Source organism: Magallana gigas, chromosome 10 (assembly GCF_963853765.1).
Source record: "Magallana gigas chromosome 10, xbMagGiga1.1, whole genome shotgun sequence".
NCBI lineage: Eukaryota > Metazoa > Mollusca > Bivalvia > Ostreida > Ostreidae > Magallana > Magallana gigas.
This window is the reverse complement of record NC_088862.1, coordinates 15,947,382-15,956,143: the sequence shown is the minus strand read 5'-3', so window position 1 is coordinate 15,956,143 and position 8,762 is coordinate 15,947,382. Positions and strand designations below refer to the sequence as shown.

Below are 8,762 nucleotides of genomic sequence, written 5' to 3'. Positions count from 1 at the left end.
TTTTTATTCTAAATGTATACATCGGGGTCACGTGACTTCGCGATTTTGTTAATCATTGATACTTTCGGTGATGGCTGAAACTGGCGAAAGAGGAAAAGCGCGGTTTTTTGTGCAGCCGATGGGTGTCATACAAACACTTTAAAAAAAGGAAGGTATGGTTACATGCACGATGTTGAATTTTTCGCATTCCCAACACAAAAGAAGGACCCCAAAGGCAGGCGAACATGGATTAATTTGTTACGACGAAAAGATCATGATCCGCCAAGACATCACCGGGTACGATTTATTTGTAATATCTCAAAATTACAAGGACTTTCATCTTATCTTTTAAGAGTTAGCGTTACCTTTTTTTAATCTATAACTTTACTATCCAAATAGGTGTGTTCCCGTCATTTTGAGGATGGTAGGCCTACAACAGAAAAATCCATACCCTACGTTGTTTTCATACAACAATTACAAAGAACCCCTGAATAGCAGAAGTGGGGCAGCAATCAACAAACGAGCATGTATTATACACAACCGACAAGAAGATGAGGAAAGCCAGAGTGTGACAGACTTTGGAACCAGTGGTGTACGTTTCTAATGGTGTTTTTTAATGAACACTTTGAATAAAAAGTTGGTTAGAATATGCTGTGTGAATTTCTTGTATCTAACTATGTGTCATTATTTTTTTTATTTCTCAACGAAGAGGATATATACTTATTATTATTATTATTAGCATCAAGTGTTGTCTTGTTAATCAGATCAATCATTCACATGTCATGCATGCTTGAAAAATCATTTTGCAATTACTTTATATATCAAAAAAAATTTTTGCAGAGATGTGAAATTGTTAGTTAACATGGATTCAACAAGCCATGGAAACCCCCTTGTAGTGTCAGAAGAGATTGTTACTACTGCTGAGTCAGATATCACAGGTTTATTCGGTTATCCATATGTAACTGTGCCATGCAGATGAGTAAATATATGTACATGTAATATTGCTGTTATTTTGAAGATTTTTTAATTGCAATTACAGCTGTCTGCAGAAAGTAGAATGACACAAAAAAGAAAAAAATATTTATATAGTAGTTAAAGAACTGTGGGTTATTTTACAGTCGCGTGTGTTTTAGGTGTGTCACAGTGCCCACCTGATCATGAATATGCATTGACCTCCTCACACGACAACAGAACTCCTCTAGAGACTGTGGAAATAGGAATACAGACAGACGTTGGGATGGCTGAAATGACTGAACTCCTCAACATCAAGGAGAAATCACAGAACCCTGATGCAGTTTTATGGGAGTTATTTACAAACAAAGTTACAGCAAATGACAAGAGTGTGAAGAAATACACAGGACTGCCATCATAGTCTATGCTAGATGGTCTCTATGGTAAATTTGTTTTTGTCATAATATTATAACTTCACAAAGTTCTAAGTAATTTTAACTTTGTAATTATTCACCTGTAGAGTTTTGATGATGCAAATTGATTTACTGTTTAATTTCATGTTAAATATTGTTGCTTTTTTTTGTTACATATACACATTTATACAATATAAGCATACTGCATTTATTTAAATTCCTGGCATTGGTTGACTCTCCTGAGAAAAGAAATGTATTGATTTCAATTCAAACAGTTTGAGTCTTATTTTATTGATAAATATCTGTACATGTAGTTAAACCTCACAACAATACACTTCTGCATTGATGTATTTAGTGGTATATTTAAGATTTGAATGTTGTTGGTTCTATAACACTGTGCTGACAAATTATCATATCTCGCATTGTAACATTACATTTTCTTTGAATTATTTGTAGATGTCCTGGCCAAGGCCTCCCCATGTTTAGTGGTCAAGGCAGTGCTCAGGAATCCAACTATCAGCAGAACCAAAAGAAGAAGAAGACAGGACCTTCTAGAAAGCTTTCAAAATATGTAGAATTTATTATGACATTGATCCGTCTCCGTCTTGCTGTGTTTACCTTTTTTTTAGCAGATATATTTAGCATAATGTCATCTGGTGCAATTATTTTTATTGCAAATTGATGGGGTGGCAATACATCAGACAGATATATAACAATGCATAGTGGTTTTCTTGACAATGTAAAGCCAGGTCATGAAATCATGGCAGATAGAGGGTTTTTGATTAGAGATCTGTTGTTAGAGAGGCGAGCTAAACTTGTTATACCTCCTTTTACAAAGAAATGTAACTGGGACAAAGGAAAAAGGTTGTTACAAAATGACTTTGTAAAAACAAAATGTATCGCTCGTCTAAGAATTCATGTGGAACGTGCCATAGAAATGTTAAAAATGTTTCATGTTTTAAGCAATACAATGCCTTTGACATTAAAGCCACTGTCAAACCAGATACTTAAAGTTTGTGCATTTCTCTGTAACTTACAGACACCTTTGGTAAAGAAGTAGATCATTTGAATGTTTTAAAATATTTATTTCTTGTTCAAAAGTGCATTAACAATGTATTTTTCATAGATTGTTTTGGATGTATTGACAATTTTTTCATAAAGTTGACTGTCAAAATGTATTCTGTCAACAGCTATATTCCCTTTTTAGCTCACCGAGACGAAGTCAAGGAGAGCTTATGCTATACCCTCGGCGTCGGCGGTGGCGTCGGCGTCGGCGTCCGGACCTGGTTAAAGTTTTGTTTGTTGCAGGTCCTGTATCTAAGCTTTTACTTGTCCTATCTTCACCAAACTTGCATGGATGATGCATCTGGACCTACTTATGGACTTGAAAGACTTGGATGCTGAATCTGGGTCCTAAATTTCAGATGCTGGAGGAGGTTAAGGTTGTTGGACCAGGTTAAAGTTTTTGTTGCAGGTGCCCTTTGATAGCAGTAGTAACTGCTGGTCTGTACTTCACCAAACTTGCATGGATGGTGTGCCTTATGATACTGATGCACCAGACAGGCTTTAGTGCTGAATCTGAGCTATAGGTTTCGGATGCTGGAGGAGGTTAAGGTTTTTGGAGCAGGTTAAAGTTTTTGTTGCGGGTGCCCATTGATAGCAATATCTAAGTTACTACTGGTCCTAACTTCACCAAACTTGTATGGATGATGCGTCTTATGATAATGATGCACCTGACAAGCTTGAATGCTGAATCTGAGCAATAGGTTTCGGATGCTGGAAGAGGTTAAGGTTTTTAGAGCTGGTTAAAGTTTTTGTTGCAGGTGCCCTCTGATGATTAATCTTAGTTACTACTGGTCCTAACTTCACCAAACTTGTATGGATGGTGCGTCTTATGATACTGATGCACCTGACAAGCTTGAATGCTGAATCTGAGCAATAGGTTTCGGATGCTGGAAGAGGTTAATGTTTTTAGAGCTGGTTAAGTTTTTGTTGCAGGTGCCCTCTGATGATTAATCTTAGTTACTACTGGTCCTAACTTTACCAAACTTGTATGGATGGTGCGTCTTATGATACTGATGCACCTGACAAGCTTGAATGCTGAATCTGAGCAATAGGTTTCGGATGCTGGAGGAGGTTAAGGTTTTAAGAGCTGGTTAGATAAAGTTTTTGAAACAGGTGCCCTCTGATGATGATATCTTAGTTATTACCTGACCTTACTTCACCAGACTTCCATGGATGGTGTGTCTTATGATACTGATGCACCTGACAGGCTTGAATGCATAGTCTGGTTTCGGATGCTGGATAAAGTTAGGTTTTAGGAACAGGTCACATGTTTAATAGATGATAGTACTATTTCAAACTTGCATAGTTGATTTAACTGTAATATGAATGAATCGCAGAGGTAGCTTCAGATGCAGAGCTTGATCTCCATTATCAAGGATGCTAAAAAATAAATCTTAGTTATTACTGGTCCTAACTTCACCAAACTTGAATGGATGGTGTGTCTTAAGATACAGATGCACCTGACAGGCATGGATGCTGAATCTGAGCCATAGGTTGCGGATGCTGGAGGAAGTTAAGGTTTTAATTGCTAGTGCACTCTGATGATGATATCTTAGTTATTACTGGTCCAAACTTCACCAAAATTGCATGGATGATGCGTCTTATGATACAAATGCACCTGATGGGCTTGAATGCTGAATCTGAGCCATAGGTTTCGGATGCTGGATGAGGTTTAGTTTTTTGGAACAGGTCACATGTTTTATAGATGATAGCTTGCATAGTTGATTTAACTTTATTATAAATTAAATGCAGAGGTTGCTTCAGAAGCAGAGCCTGATCTCCATTATCAAGGATGCTAAAGAAATCTCTTACCTCACTCAAACCAGCTCGATAGATAGATGTGTTTGTTGATAAATGATATAACATGATTCCTATGATAAAATATTGTATGATATGAAACAATATTGTTTGATATGAAACAATATGATATCATATGTTATATTATAAAAAGTTATACGATACGATATGATATTGTATCAATTTTTTTGATATTTTATGATATGATTATGTATCATGATATTGTTATGTATAGTATTGTATATCATGATACAATATTGTATAATATTATATTGTATTTTTAATTTATTATTTTATCACATGATACAATTACATAAGATATTGCAAAATATTATATTGTATCCTATGATACTATATTGTATATTCTATAATATTGTATCATACAATATTGTATAATATGATATTGGTTTCAGTAATATAGAATTATATCACATGAAATTGTATTATATGATATTGTAATATTATATAATATTGTATCATACGATATTGTATGATATGATATTGGTTTATATGATATATTATCATATCACATGAAATTGTATTATATGATATTGTAATATATTTTATTGTGTCATATGATGCAATATGTATAATATAATAATGTATTTTATAATATTTTACCATATCACATAATATTGTATCATTTGATAAGATACAATGTTGGAATCAAATTATATTGTATTATATGATATAATATCATATAATGTATCAAATATGTTTCAGTGTCATTCAATACAATATCATTCTATATTATACAATATAATATCATTTTTCAGTGTTATGATGTATTATGTAATATGATATTGTAATATGATACTATATTGTATTATATTTTATGATATTGTATTATGTGATCAAATACTATAAGGTATAACACAATACAATGTCATATCATACGTTACAATATCAAATCTCATTATTGTTTATTACGGTATTTTATTTATTATATGATATATATTATATTAGAAATATGACATGATGCAATATTTAATTTTATATCATTGTATTGATTAACATATTAACATATGATTATCATAAAAAAATTTATCAGATGATATACGATATTTTGTCAAAACAGAATCCATGAATATCCAAGATCATAAAGTATGATTTTCATATAAAATGATAAAGGTGGTCTTATGAAGGTGATGTCTCATAAGGGTGATGCTCCGTCTCGGTGAGCTTAGTAATCTATGATTACCTATGTTTTGTATATAAAACGAAGTCACACCATTGTTTTTTGCAAACATCCATTTGACCTTGAATTTGGATGCACCATAAGGAACTTTCTTTTAATCTGACAGAATTATTTTTTTCTAAGTAGACATATTAATGATGATCTAGACATGCTTCATGGGGGGGGGGGTGTTTTGATACATATAAGTACATTTTATTTCAATCAAGCCTTTACCACAACATTTACAGCCAATCAGACCATCAGAAGAGGCTCCTAAAAATGGATAAATCTCATCCACAAGTAAACCGCTTGGGTCAAGATTAGCTTTCTCATGACACATTTTATAATTTACAAAATATAATTGACATGCCACATTTTCATTCTCCTTTCCGAATTTTACAGAAGGAACATCAATAACTGAAAAACTACCCATGACTCTTTTTGATATGTAATTTTCGTCATTTTCTGTAAATCTAAAGCTTAATATGGATGAAAAAGTTGAGGCTGTAACTCTACCTTTCCGATGATTGTACCACTCAGGATTTTCACTTTGATCTTCCTGATTAGTTATTGTTTCAATCTTGCGTATCGTTTCTTTATCAAATACACTTCTAAAAGCATCAAAGATATTATCAGCGATAGAATTTGCTAGATCCAAAACAGTTGGAACATCAACAATTTTATCTTCAATGGCATCACCATCTTCATATAATGTTTGAAGAAGCAATGCGTTTGAACCCTTACAAATTTGTGAGTTGGGGTGACCTTTTTAGGTGTCCGTGTATCATTTCTTATGTCAATATCATCTACCTCCATAGGTGTTGACTGAGTTCTTGGTTTGTCCCACACACACTTAATATCTGTACCTACTTCAGTCCCTCTATCTTTATTACGAGAACAGAAGTCATATTGACACCAAACAAAAGGGCAAAGCAGTGTTTGCAGCTTCCGTTGTCTCTATCATAGAATATTTAGTGAACAAATCTTTTCTTGTGGTTAATATTGATGTTAAATCTGAAAAAAAATTATAATGGTACTGCATGAAATTTGAAATGGTAATAAATACGCATGTACTAGTATATAAATAATTTGGGTATTTTATATATGTTTATATCTGTTCATGTCTTTAATGATATAATGTCATTTATAAATATTTAATTCATATTATTGCAAAATATCAATACATTAATATGTATTTAGAACATCTTGATTTTATTTTTTCTTATTTCTTTGATGAATCAGATGTTACGGTAATACCATTTGACTTCATTATACATGGAACCTTCTAGTGATAAGTTGAGCTGGTGATTCATGACATGATGACAAAAAGTTCCTTGTAACATTTCGTAGCATATGCTATTTCTATTTTAAACTTTGAACCCCTTTCTGGGGCCACAGTATTGGTCTGAGGTTTATAGTTGGCTTTAACAATTTAGAATTTACCCTTTTTGAGGATCTTTGCATAGTAATCTCACAAACTGTAGCATTATAGTTCTCGAGAAAACTATTTCCATATTTATTTCTATATTAAACTCTGAACACCTCTTGGGGCCCCAGTATTAGTCCAGTACCAAAGCTTTATTAATTTGGAATCTACATTATTTACGGATGCTTGCATAGTAATCTCACAAGTTGAAGCATTGTTGTTCTCTAGAAAAAAAGATTTTTAAACATTTTCCTTCTATATTTCTATGTTAAACTTTATACATCTCTTGGGGCCCCAGTATTAGATCGAGGGTCACGGCTTTTATAATTTCGAATCTACACCATTTAAGGTTGTTTACTTAATCATATGACAAAGTAAAGCATTGTAGTTTTCGAGATGAATCTTTTTTTACATTTTCTAGATATACTTCTATATTAGACTTTTAACCCATCTTGGGTCCTCAGTATTAGTCCAGGGGTCAATATTTTAAAACTATTGAATCTACATTTACTAAGGTTATATGCATAGTAATCTCACAAATCGTAGAATTGTAGTTCTCGAAGATTTTGTAACATTTTACCTATATATTTCTATATTAAACTTAGACCCTATTGGGGTCCCAGTATTAGTCCGGGGTCACGATTTTTCCAATGAAAAAATAAACATAGGCCAGGGATGCATGCATAGTAATTCCACAATCTGTAACTTTGAAGTTCTCGAGAAGAACATTTTTAAAAATATATATTTTAAAATGTTAAATTTTGAACTCCTCTTGGTGGCCCAGTATTTGTCCGGGATTCACAATTTTTACAAATAAGAATCTACATTATTTAAGTATGTATGCATAGTAATATCACAAACTGTTGCACTATACATGTAGTTCTTGAGAAGAAGATTTTTAAACATTTTCTGATGTATGCTAAACTTTGCACCCCTCCTTAAGCCCAACTATATATACAACCTTTTGTGTAAATATTGGCATTTCTGGTGCAGTGATTCTTGAGAAAAAGGTTTTTAAACATGTTCCTATGTATTTCTATGTTAAACTTTTAAACCCGCCTGGGGCTTTAGTTTTGATTTGAGGGTCACGATCTTTACAATATAGAATCTTCTCTATACATATCAAAGACTAGAACGGCCACAAAGGCGTCGAGTTGACATTTTCTTTAATATAGATACCATTGATTTAAATTTTTGTACCAATAGTCGTATATCAATTAATATCAGAATAAAAATTATTGTGTAACTAAATTCGTAAATAAGCAACTATATTTGTATATGCAATTTTAACATTAACATATCAAGGTTGTATACTTAATACATTTCCTTATAAAATACGTAGTTATGCCTTTGTAATACAATGAATCATAACTCATTATGGTTACAAAAATCGAAAAAAATTCAAAGTTAAAAAAAATTTATCTTCTTTCTGCTTTAAACAGTCTTTGAACAAATTTCACGGGTTCATCATTTGTATACGACAGTAAAACATTAACAGTGTTTCCCAAATTATGATTACACATACCCGTATGAAACAAAATAATCTATGGTATGGTTGTTTACAAATAAATCCACACAACGTGCGTTGATCTGCCGTATCTATTATGCTCAACCAAACTAGCTGCAATAATTTCTTGATTAAACAAGCTTATAGACTTATGCTATGAGTTGTCAATAATCAGGGAGACACAGATGGGTTTTTTGGTGCACAATTTAGTTGAATAAATGGACCAAAAATCTTGTAAACATTTTTCCTATGTATTTCTATATTAAACTTTGAACCACGTTTGGGGCCCCAGTTTTGGTCCAAGGGTCATGATTTTTTAAATTTTAAAATCTTCTCTATATATACAAGCTTTTATGTAAATATTGGCATTCCTGGTGCTGTGTTCTTGAGAAGGCGATTTTTAAACATATTTTCTTGGTATTTCTATGCTAAACTTTGAACCCCGCC

The 8,762-nt window shown here is 32.7% G+C and overlaps 1 long non-coding RNA gene across 1 annotated transcript; it reads left to right on the top strand.

The window, feature by feature from the left end:
- The first annotated feature begins 5,021 nt into the window (after positions 1-5,021).
- Positions 5,022-6,388, top strand: LOC136272436 (uncharacterized). Its single transcript, XR_010710440.1, has 2 exons — positions 5,022-6,177; positions 6,213-6,388. It is a non-coding gene; the product is annotated as an uncharacterized lncRNA (long non-coding RNA).
- Positions 6,389-8,762: the final 2,374 nt, after the last annotated feature.